A 12,920-nucleotide genomic window follows, 5' to 3' on the forward strand; every position below is an offset into this window, starting at 1 on the left:
AGCCTATATATGTTTGTGTGTTTAGTTGCTAGGTCATGTCCAACTCTTGCAGCCCATGGACTGTAGTCCACCAGGCTCTTCTGTCCACGGAATTCTCCAGGCAAGAATACTGGATTGGGTAGCCATTTCATTCTTCAGGGGATCTTCCTGACCCACAGATTGAACTCAAATCTCCTGCATTCCAGATGGATTCTTTACCACTGAGTCATCAGTTTATTTGGTCCATTTTCTCGTTTGACTGGTATACTGAAGCCCTGCAAGATAAAGAGCTTCGATAAATGAGAGCTTTATGAGTCACTTGCAGGTCCCCACATCCTATTGTGGACAGCCTGCCCAAGATAGGAACTGCAGAACTGAAGGCATGACCATATCAAACACGTAAGTGGTGGGAACAAAGTGGCAGAGAGATGTGGGTAAGATTTCTGGTGCCCTGTGAATATGTCATAGGGCTTCCAGAGCCTCAGACATTTCTCCCGCCTCATTCATTTTGACTGGCCCCATGCTCAGGAGATCTGAAGATGCTAACTGTTAGTAACTCTTGCCATTTATTGAGTATGGGATGTGAGAGCTGGACTATAAAGAAAGCTGAACACTGAAGAATTGATGCTTTTGAACTGTGGTATTGGAGAAGACTCTTGAGAGTCCCTTGGACTGCAAGGAGATCCAACCAGTCCATCCTAAAGGAGATCAGTCCTGAGTGTTCATTGGAAGGACTGATGTTGAAGCTGAAACTCCAATACTTTGGACACCTGATGTGAAGAGCTGACTCATTTGAAAAGACCCTGATGCTGGGAAAGATTGAGGGCAGGAGGACAAGGGGATGACAGAGGATGAGATGGTTGGATGGCATCACCAACTCAATGGACGTGGGTTTGGGTAGGCTCTGGCAGTTGATGATGGATGGGGAGTCCTGGCGTGCTGCAGTTAATGGGGTCACAAAGAGTTGGACATGACTGAGTGACTGAACTAAACTGATACAACAAATAATAAGCCCAGTGCTTTATGTGCATTATTTCATTGAATCCTCCTAATAACCATTTGAGGTAGGCATTATTACTGTTTTCTTTTTACAGACTTGGAACCTGAGACCCAAAGTGACAAATTAGCAATTTCAGAATTGAAAGCAAAGTCTTCTTGACTCCAGAATCAGGGCATTTACCCATTGTGTCACCAAACATTTTGTTACCTCTAGTCTCACGTATGACACACAATTTGCACAATGACTCTGAGGTTGGTCTGTCCCTCTACAACTGGGTGCAAAGTGATTTTCTTAGAAACCTGTAGATATCCCCAGATGTACTGATAAGAAATTATTGTGATAGAAGAACTTACTATGTTTATTTTTGGGAAAAAACAATGGAGTCATCCAATGCTGAATGGAAAAGTTTGTATGAAAAGGCAAGAACATCTCAAGTTGCATCTTTTCAAGGTGGGAAGAAACATTAAGAGGATTGCGGGCAGGAAGAGCTGCTAGAGGCTAACTGGCAGTCTTTCCGGAAGCATGCTGGAGTGTCATCTTATCTCCAGGGGTATCAATTTTAATACTAATGAAGATTTTAAATGGACCTTGAGGAGTTTACAAAAGTTTCTCTCTCTGGTTGAGAAGCCAAGGACTTGGCCTTCAAGAAGAATCTGGGGCATATCTGATGGTTGTATAGCAAGCCCCTGTTCTGCTAGCCTGTCACCACAGTGCTTCTCAACATCTTTTCTCTCTCCACTCTTGCACATGAAAGCCCTGTCTGTCTACAAAGAAATGCATTTACAGCTGAAATTACCACAGTGGCCCATTATGTTTATCAAGACAGAAAAAGAAAAGAAAGGCTTCAGTTTGTTCCAGGTGTCTGAGAACAGCTCTCCTGCAAATGGACGGGTGCTGAGCCATATCTTTTTTCTCCCTCTTCTTAAAAATTAAGTTCGTTGTAGGAATAGCCTTTATGATGTTATTTCAGAAAAAAAAAAAAAAAAGTGGTGCTTGGCAGGACAAAAGGTCAGAACATTCCAGAACACTGAGATTTCCACATAGCTGCATTTCAAAGCTCCCGCCACATGTGTTCCTCTCTCACAGCAAAGGGTATAGAGGGGATCAATAATCCCGAGGGAAGGTTTTTCAGAGATGAATTCATACCAAACAGAAATGGGGTTGGGAAAAAAAGAAAAAGGAAGCTGCATTTCACTGACAATGGCTAACGGTTGTGACTCATTCAGTTTTGGGAAGGTAAGAGCTCCACAGAGTGTGTGAGCTGCACCATGCTTCCTGTTTTAATTAGTGGCACCACAGGGAGAAGATGGACTTATAATTGAGTAGTTTGCTGATCGGTCAACTTCAACCTGTAATCAGACATGCTGAGAAATGGACATTAACCAGGAGCTTTGACTAGTTGGAAGTCTGCCCCATTAGCATGGCTGGTATCAAATCAAGTAGCTGTCTTCTCTCTAGACTCTTTCTGAAAGGGGATGCCAAACAAAACTATCTTCCAGACTCCTCCTCCCTCTCCATCTACCTGCCTTTCTGTTGCAATTTTCCCCAGCAAGTCTATGCACAGGCTTACTAATATAAGTCGATTGATAGGCACTTCCATTGTTCAACTTCCACTGTTCAACTTTCCCTTCAAGCCCTACTGCTGGACATTTGCTGTTGGACTCTCCCTTCCCCAAGCCAAAGCCACGACCATCATCATATTTGATCTCCTTCCTTCCATACATGCACTTTAATTGTTCTTTTGAGAAATTCTCTCTCACTCCATGTAATCTTGATGAGATGCTAAGTTAAGGAGTCTCTACCATCACCCTCCTTTCCCTCTCACATTCATCTTCCAAATAGAAAACTGGGTTCATGATCCAAATTAGGCCATTTGGACATTTTCCCCCAACACTTTGAATCTTGAGAAAAATGACAGGAAAGAAAACAGTTGAATCTAAATATTCTAGTAATGAACTGGGATCAAACTGTTCATTTCTTGTTCTTGCTACAGAGATCCCTAAGCTGTCGGATTCTTGTCTGATTCCTACCCTGATTCTCAATACTTTCTCCAAATCCACAAGCCCTTCACTCTCCTAGGTTGCATTCCTTTCTGCCTAAATTAAGCAAAGTCTGTCATTAACTGTCTGTAATTAATTAACCTCAAATGAGAAGGTATCCAAGAAAAAGTACCCAAATTAACAGCTTGGTGTTCATTCTCTATCTTCCTTTTCCTGCTCCCAGTAGGAAAATGGGCAGAAGAAAAGCAAATCATACTTGTGGTAGATGAGAGGATAAATAAATAGATGAGAAAAAAACTGGAGCATTATTACTAATGAGTCTGGGTTTAAGTCTGGCGTGAGCGTCTTCATCCCAGATGTTCTCATGGGATCCGCTTGGAAGCTCCATTCCCATGGGATTCTCGCTGCAGTTTGGAACTTGAGAGTGATTTGTCTGGCTCCTCTTCCTGCTCAAGTTTTCTGTCAGGGGCCCCCACACTCACTCATGCCCTCAACCACTTGGGGTTGACGGCTGATACATGCATAAACGTCATATAGCATCTAGTGCAGGAGGGAGAGATGCTACCTACCCTCTGTTCCCGGCCGTGCTGGGGGCATGGTTTATATTAGCTTGCCTTAAAGAAGGCAAGTCTTGGCAGCCTTAAGATGGGTGTGTTGCCCATGTGTGTGTACTCTGTTGCCAAGTTACCCCAGGAACAACACACCCTCGCTGCACTAGTCTCCTGCCCAGTGTGTTCTCAGTGCCTTTGCCGGGGGAGAAATATGCCTCTCCCCTCCAACCCCCAATGGATACTCTAATCTTTTTCACCTAAGTGTACAAATCAGGCCTTGGTCCTCAGTACTATTCCATCATTTAGAAGTTCCAGCAGCCAAAGAAGCCACAACTCCCATCCTATAGATTCCAAACTGCATGCTCAGAATTCTGAGGAGCTGAAGCATTGCCCTAGCTGACTAGGATTTATACCTCTCACCAGTTATGGACATGAAAGTGTGGAAAACATACATAAGGAGGGAGTTCACCAAAGCTAGACAGGGGCTGGGGGAAGGAAATCCACAAAATCAGGTCCGCTTCACCTGGACCAGCTTGGCCAATGCACTCTCATAACCACATCAATTCAAGGGCTTTCACGGGTTTGATTTTCTTTCAGCCCAATCCACTAAGGAGTTGCTCATGAGTTCTGTGGATTTTCTGCACAATTACAGATTATTGCCATGGCAACAATGGAATCACATGACAAGTTTGCTACCTCAGAGACCAGGAACAGCCACTTACAGGCACCACACATCATCTCATAATGGGACTCTGTGCTGTTGGCCTCACGTTGTTTTAAGGCTAATCACTGCTTTTTCACAGATGGAGTTTTTCCCCCACCCACTCTATTTTCATGATCTTTTAAAACAGTTTGGATTTGCTCTAAAGCAGTTCCACATTTGCCTGTGTTTATTTGGTCATAAAAAAGGTATTATTTGGGGGGTTGGCGGAAGGAAAAAAGCAGGGTAAAACTTGATGAGTGGAGGCAGATGGGAGGCAAGAGGCAAAGGAGGACTGATTCTGTGAGCAGATGGTTTCCTCACCACTATGTCACTGGGCTGAGACCCATGACAGTGCTGAGATTCTGGGCTGGCTGTGCAGAAGGCCACCCTGGGAAGGAATAAAACTTGCCTTCTTTCAAATGAACTCAAACCCTCCTGTCCACTTTGCAGCCACAATGAGAAACGGGGCCACTGACAATTAAGTTCGAGATGTGATTGAGAAGGGGGACCAGGTAATATATTCTCTCTGGCAAAACAATCAATTTATTTTTCAAAACTTGTGCGCACAGCCAAACCCCAGGTTCTTTCTGCCAAACATTCCCCCCTTAATTTTTTAACCTCTGGGCATTTCAAGGAAAATTGAATCCACATGTTTTCAGATTTATTTGCAAATGCAGTTTGCTCAGAGCTGTTTGATGACCAGTATGCCCTTTGAGTGTTTTTATGAGCTTAAACTTATTTTCCCCCAAGCCTCTTGCTTCTGAACCAGGATAGAGTTTGCGGTAGAATTCAGAAATAATCATTTTTCTAAAGTCTTCACCAGGGTCTCATCCGTGTCTCTCTCTGGACCCTGGTAAAGCTAAGAAAAGTTTTTCACAGTGTGTATAAGAATAATCGAGCATAACTTACTGTTTTTACAACTGAAAAGCAGATCTGATATGAACATGATCCAATTCCCAGATCACACTGCTTCCCCATCTTTCTTTATTACTGATGACATCTGTATGAAAGCAGATGCTTTCTTTCCCAGGGATATGTCTCCACCTGCGACATAATTCCCTGATTGGAATTACGCTTGAGAAGCAAGCTGAAGTTTAGATTCAGTCATTCCCTCAGACCAAATTGCAGAAAATAACCTTTGTTTACTACAGTGAATCATATCTGCAAAGCAGATGAAGCCCTTTTTCCTGTGGACCCCTGGAATTTGGTTATTTTTTCCTAACTCAGCCATGTGACCCAAAGCAAAATTTCAACTTGCAAGAAGGTGGGAGTTTTATGTGTACAAATTCTAGATATGGTGAAAGATTACTTAATAACAAGGGTGAAGAGTAATTGGAAAAGATCGACAGAGCAGGAAAAAAATGTCTGTAAGCCTGAGGTTTTTCTGAGTTAGCTCTCAAGTTTCCTTCAAGGATGTTCTGATGGATTCCACCTACATTCCAGGACACTTTCGTTAATGAGGAATAAGTCTGAGGAGTCCTTTGAATAAACATTTGTGAGCAATAGCATTCTTCCAGGAAGCTCATTTAATATAGTGTCTATTTTTTTCTTCCCTCTTTACTTCCCTTCAGCAGACTTATGATCCCAGAGAAAGTTGCATTAAATTCACATGCCCTATTTTTAACTTTCATCTGGACTTCCTTTCTTTTTTTTCCCCCTTTAAGCATGAGAATCAAGCAAATAACGACCCTTTGTATTGTGTCCAGTGGAAGGTCACAAGCTCAGGGAATTTACTTAAGTTCCCGGGAGAAGTCAGGCCATAAAAAATTTGTATGCGTGGCCTTCATATTGTGCCATTTTGGCTGACAGTTATGCTAAGTATTTTCACTCCCATCCTATAGACAAAAGCAACGGATGTATGGATACAATCATTTCAGTTTTTGTAGAGAAATTGGCTGCAAATTCAGAGCTTCACTTCGTCCTTGGCCCACCCAAATCAAAAAGGTTAAGTGAAGGGCAGACTACAGCCACTGCTGTGGTCAGCACAGCCTAAGAAGAGGGCACCAGCAGACACGTTAGCAGATTGCTCTTTAACAGTTTTTATACAACTGCATTTCTCCCCTAGGATACATTCCTTAGAGTTTACCGAAGAGACATGGAGAAGAAAGTGAGGAAATGGTAAGTTACTGTCAGTTACGGCAGGGAACTCCAACACCGGTGTACACAGGGCAGGTAATCTGAATGAGGGCATGTACTGACCTGAGGACACCGCCTGTCCTGTCTTATATGGACAGCTGCTGCTGAACCAAAGTTGACTTTTGCCATATGGGATGGCAGGTCAAGGGTAGACAGATGTTTTTTCCTTTCCCTTTTCAATGAGAAGCCATAAGTTAATATTTTTAGATGAAATCTCCAGATTTTAAAATACTGGGGATGTCTTCATACTGATAAAACTGGAATGCTGAACTGAAGACACTAGATACATGTGTGCAGGTGCCAAACAAGCTGACTGGAGCAGTCAACACTTGATTTCCTGGCATTTTTAAAACTCCTAGTCTTAGTGCTCAATTGTGATATAAAGGTGTAATCAGAAGAAGCTGTGGTTTTGTTCAAGGTGTGGGGGAAGAATGGGAAAAGGTTAGAGGGAAGGGGCAGGATGTAACTAGCATCCTTCTCCTGACCTCCATCCTAACTCCGACGATTCACCCGTATATTCAATCCTTAATATTCACTGAGCATCCCCATGTCTCAGCGCCATACTGGAAACCAGATAGGTGGTGGGGGACAAGTCAGTCATTGCTTCCATCTTCACAAGGCAATGTCTGGGGGACACAGACACCAATCACACACCCACACAAATAAAGGTAACTGTCCAAGGGCATGTATCCTCCAAAGGAGAGGTGTGATAATATATATTTAGAGGATATGATCTGGTCAGGCTGGTTGGCTACAATGGCTGTAAGTAGGAGTTACCCAGACCCATGGAGAGAGAAGGAGCTGTAAGGCAAAAGGAAGACCCCTTGCAAAGACCCTATGAAAGAAGGAAATAGGAAAAATGCAAGATACTGAAAGGCTAGCCTGGCTGGAATGCAGGAAGCATAAAGAAGGCAGCAGAAGTGGGCAGGGGCTAGACCTAGCAGAACTTTCTAGGTGGTATTAGGAGCTGTGACTGATCTTAGACCCAGGCAAGTGCAACTGAGTGATTTTAAACAGGGGAACACAGAATCTGGTACATATTTTTAAAAGATGGTTCTGGCTATAGGGTGAAGAATGGTTTGGGAAAAGCTTAAGCAGGGAGACAATTTAGGAAGCAATTGCATCGGTTCAGGGAAGATGATGGCATTCAGATTAGGGTGGTATGTGGAGTCACAGAGAGAAGTGGATGGACTTGAGAGAGAGTAGATAGATACAAGAGGACTTCGTACATGTGATGCTTAATTTTATGTGTCCACTTTGCTAGGCTTTATAGCCCAGTGACATCACCAAGCATTAACCGAGGTGGTGCTATGAAGGTATTCGTAGATGAGGTTAACATTTATAGACAGATGACTTGAAGTAAAGATTAGCCTCCATAATTCAGATGGGTCTCATCCAATCATTATGAGGCTTTAAGAGAAAAAAGTTCAGATTTCCCAGAATAGGAAAATTGTGCCTTAAGACTGCCCTGTCAACTTCTGCCTGAGTTTCTAGCTGTTGGTTGAGGAGATGTTGTAGTTTATGGACAGTCACTTGAGCCTCTGATTGGTGGAGCCGAGCACTGGCTACAGCAGAGCTGAGTTTTCCCAGGTCCTGGAGTGAGGGAGTCCTCAGGCTGGATGAGGCTGAGGTCCTGGGTGAGAAAGGCTGAGGATGCTGGTACTCACCACCAAGCAAACTGGCCCAGAAGAGAGTCCAGAGGAAGAGCAATAAATCGGTGACCTCCAGTTTCCATTACTGTGAGCCCTTTAACCCCTGGAGCTGAACAAAAAAGTAAATAAAGTCCCAGAATAGAATTGGCTTTAAAAATAAAAAAGGAAAAGCTTTCTTTTCTTCTTCTGCCTTCCCTTCTCCCCACCCCCTTCCTTTCTGTGGCTCAGGTTCTGATCCTGGCCTCCTTGGGAGAGAAGAAAGTCCGCTGTCTGCATGAGCTGGCAATGTTGGGAAAGATCCTGTTATTGGTGTGGGATCTCAATCCTTCTGCACTCCTGCTAAGCAGCCCTGTCAACAAGGTCACCTGGTGACTCTCTTGCTTGATCATTGTACCCTGATAATGCAGCAGGTTATGAGAGCAGGCAGCAGAGGGAAAATAAAGGCGGGTGAGTCCAGTATTGAAGCCAGTTCCCTCAGGGGAGAGAGACCAGGAACGGGTACATACAGATTGTTCTGTGTTTGCTAGATTTCACCCCCCTCTTTTGGATCAATACATAGACCAGAGAGGCAGAAGACCTCATCCAGAATCTGAATCCCCCTAAGACCCATCACATAGATGGGAACTCATGTTCAGTCCCTGAACACAGTATGCAGGGTATCATGCAAGGCAACTAAATTCAGTGTCTCCATTTCTCCCTCTGATCCCCCGTCCCCTGAAAAAACAAAACAAAAAAACAGGAATGATAATTGTCATACATTGATACCACAGTAGGCAACAGAATTATAATGTGTGAAGTGAGTTCAGACATTCAGCTAAATTGTATGGACTCCCAGGTGATGGAGGAAGCCTTTCTCCTCACCTCTGACTATGTTCAGCCGGGTGCTCCTTTTAACATGCTTAACGGTGCAAGGTAGAGGGAAGGAACTTAACCCAGCTCTCATTCATTCTACTGTCACACAGCTTGGGGTTTTGCGAATTTATTTTCTCTACAGAGCCAAAAGCTGTCTTCGGTAAGCTCCACTGAGGAGGGAGGAGGCACTGTTGGTGGAACTCAGATCCAGCACAGTTTATTACAAGAGCTGCCAATTTATTGGACATCCTCTGTTATCAAAAGTTCTGCCTTCTAACACAACTTGCTAAGAAATAATCCATCAAGCATACCCAGAGAAAGAGAGAGATGTGCATACATACATATGCTACAGACACATACATAAAATATCTCAGGAGCAAAGTGAGAGCATAAAATCAGCTAGCAGAAATGGCCCAACTTAAACAGGGCATTAAGGAGTATTAACAGACTAGTTCTAGAAATGATCAGAAATTCCCAGTTGAGTCAAAGATTGATATCAAAGACTCAGAGATACCTCAAGGCCAGCCTCTCCAGAGAGGATTGGAGCTGATTGGAACTCAAGCTCTATCTTTTCCCTGTGCATTTCAGAGAACACTTTAAATCTCCAAAGATTGAACTATAAAGAGAAATTAGTTTATTAATAATTCACAGCCTTCAAGGGAAAAAAAATGTCAAAAGCATATGTTCAGGAACAAAGCTGATTTTATTTTTCTTGTTTAGAATAGAGTGACTTGTAGAGAAGTTGTAGGGCCAGGCTCAAAAATTGAATTTGGTCTTTTTTTCCCCTTGTCTTCATGTTTTTAAAGAAATGTTTCCAATAAAATATACGTGAGCATTTAGTCTGATTTCCCTCTGCATACTTCAAGTTTTTCAAATCCTAGGAGGTTTGTGGGTAGTGTCAAAAGCAGAATACTTTATTCAGGACTTGAATAGTTTGAGATATTTTCATGGTGAAGTTATTAGCCTAGCATACTTAATTGGACTTTGTGAATTCAGGACAACATCCTCAAGAATGGGTGTGAATAAAAATAAGGTTAACAAAAACCCAGATTTAAAATGACTCAACTAAATCACTGAATGATCAAGTCACTCTTTGAGAGAAAGCTCTTGTTAATATGAGAAGAGAGATGCATTTTTCCAGGAACCTACTAAACTGAGATGTTCTGGAGGACAAGAGTTCTACCCCCTTTTTTTTTTTGTGATCTCAGGGCTAACTTATGAGCCAACGACTGAAGTGATTCACTTTCCATTTTGGCTTGCATAAAGACACACATGGGGACAAGAAGCAGCACATCTGACCTCTTCCTGGATAGCTTAGCGCTCCTGCATAGACTGGCCTTGACCTTCCTCAAAAGAAAAGCTCTGTGCCGGTGGAGGGGCGTCTGTTTACTACATCCCACCCACTTATGACTCCTTCAGGACATTTTTCCTACAATTAGCTTCCTCTCACTTTTGCAAAGTTTCTCCATCCTGCGGATTGCTACCATCAGCTCTGAAACCCTCATTCCTTAACAAAATCCTTGACCCTCAATACTCCTATACCTTTAACCAATTCTATTTGGCATCTGTGTAAAACAAAAGCCAGTTTTAAAAATTATCTTACCTTGCTATTTTATTTCCTAACATCTCATTTCTTCTTGAATCTATTCTAATCAAGTTTCTGACTTTACTACTCTACAGAAACAAATAATTTGTTATTTTCTGAGATTATATATTTATGCTTTGATTTGTTAATTGTCTATGTCTATCTTATTAATAAGTAGTCTCCATTAAAAGGACTTAGCTTTATTTTATCCTTAGCACAGGGCTGATACATAGTAGTTCTCAAAAAAATATAGTTTGTATGAAAGTGAAAGTGTTAGTCACTCAGTCGTGTCCGAATCTTTGAGACTGCATAGACTGTAACTCACCAGGCTCCTCTGTCCATGGGATTCTCCAGCCAGTAAGACTGGAGTGGGTAGCTATTCCCTTCTCCAGGGAATTTTCCTGACTCAACGCTCAAGTCCACATCTTCTCCATCTCTTGCACTGGCAGGCAGAGTCTTTACCACTGTGCCACCCAGTCAACACTCACGCACAGTCCAAGCTGTAGTCCCTTTGATGGTTAAACAGTAATATTGACACATAAAATTACTGCTAGAGAAATCTCTTTTCTAACGGTCACTCTTTGAGAAATGACTGCTGGAGAAATATTCCTCTTCAAAAACAGAAATTCAGGCTCAAAAATCTCATCATGGAGGATACTATAGGTACCTAGTAGGCAGTAAAAAACAACTGATAACCTTACAGCATATGACAATTATTCAATCCTAAAGAAAGGCAATGCCAAAGAATGCTCAAACTACCGCACAACTGCACTCATCTCACACGCTAGTAAAGTAATGCTCAAAATTCTCCAAGCCAGGCTTCAGCAATAAGTGAACTGTGAACTCCCTGACGTTTAAGCTGGTTTTAGAAAAGGTAGAGGAACCAGAGATCAAATTGCCAACATCCACTGGATCATGGAAAAAGCAAGAGAGTTCCAGAAAAACATCCATTTCTGCTTTATTAACTACGCCAAAGCCTTTGACTGTGTGGATCACAATAAACTGTGGAAAATTCTGAAAGAGATGGGAATACCAGACCACCTGACCTGCCTCTTGAGAAACCTGTATGCAGGTCAGGAAGCAAGAGTTAGAACTGGACATGGAACAGCAGACTGGTTCCAAATAGGAAAAGGAGTGCATCAAAGGTGTATATTGTCACCCTGCTTATTTAACTTCTATGCAGAGTACATCATGAGAAATGCTGGACTGGAACGAACACAAGCTGGAATCAAGATTGCCGGGAGAAATATCAATCACCTCAGATATGCAGAGGACAACACCCTTATGGCAGAAAGTGAAGAGGAACTAAAAGCCTCTTGATGAAAGTGAAAGAGGAGAGTGAAAAAGTTTTCAATATTCAGAAAACTAAGACCATGGCATCCGGTCCCATCACTTCATGGGAAAGAGATGGGGAAACAGTTGGAAGTAGAGTCAGACTTTATTTTTGGGGGCTCCAAAACCACTGCAGATGGTGATTTCAGCCATGAAATTAAAAGACACCTACTCCTTGGAAGGAAAGTTATGACCAACCTATATAGCATATTCAAAAGCAGAGACATTACTTTGCTAACAAAGGTCTGTCTAGTCAAGGCTATGGTTTTTCCAGTGGTCATGTATGAATGTGAGAGTTGGACTGTGAAGAAAGCTGAGCACTGAAGAATTGATGCTTTTGAACTGTGGTGTTGGAGAAGACTCTTGACAGTCCCTTGGACTGCAAGGAGATCCAACCAGTCCATCCTAAAGGAGATCAGTCCGGAATATTCATTGGAAGGACTAATACTGAAGCGAAACTCCAGTACTTTGGCCACCTCATGCAAAGAGCTGACTCATTGGAAAAGACTCTGATGCTGGGAGGGATTGGGGGCAGGAGGAAAGGGGATAATAGAGGATGAGATGGCTGGATGGTATCACCGATTCTATGGACATGAGTTTGGGTAAACTCCAGGAGTTGGTGATGGACAGGGAGGCCTGGTATGCTGTGATTCATGGGGTCGCAAAGAGTTGGACATGACTGAGTGACTGAACTGAACTGATATGCAGCTACAGTATTTTTTGCTAAGTAGTATAATTTGGTGCAGAGAGAATGTATTCTTGACCTTAGCTGAGTTGCCTCAAATACATGACTAAACGAAGGAACGTGCATGTGCACTCAGTAACGTTTGACTCTTTGTGACCCCATGGACTGTCACCCACCAGGCTCCTCTGTCCATGGGATTCTCCAGGCAAGAAAACTGGGGTGGGTTGCCATCCCCTTCTCCAGGGTATCTTCCCAACCCAGTGATCAAACCTGGGTATCCTACACTGCAGGCAGATTCTTTATCATCTGAGCCACCAGGGAAGCCCAATAGGATAATTTAGGTAGACTGATTAGGGGAGCATGATCTTAGGAGAGAATATGAAAGATGAAACCTGCAGGGAAAAAAAAAGAAGTCATATCAGAAAAACAAACAACCCAGTCAAAA

Source organism: Oryx dammah, unplaced genomic scaffold (genome assembly GCF_014754425.2).
Source record: "Oryx dammah isolate SB20612 unplaced genomic scaffold, SCBI_Odam_1.1 HiC_scaffold_5, whole genome shotgun sequence".
NCBI classification, from domain to species: Eukaryota; Metazoa; Chordata; class Mammalia; order Artiodactyla; family Bovidae; genus Oryx; species Oryx dammah.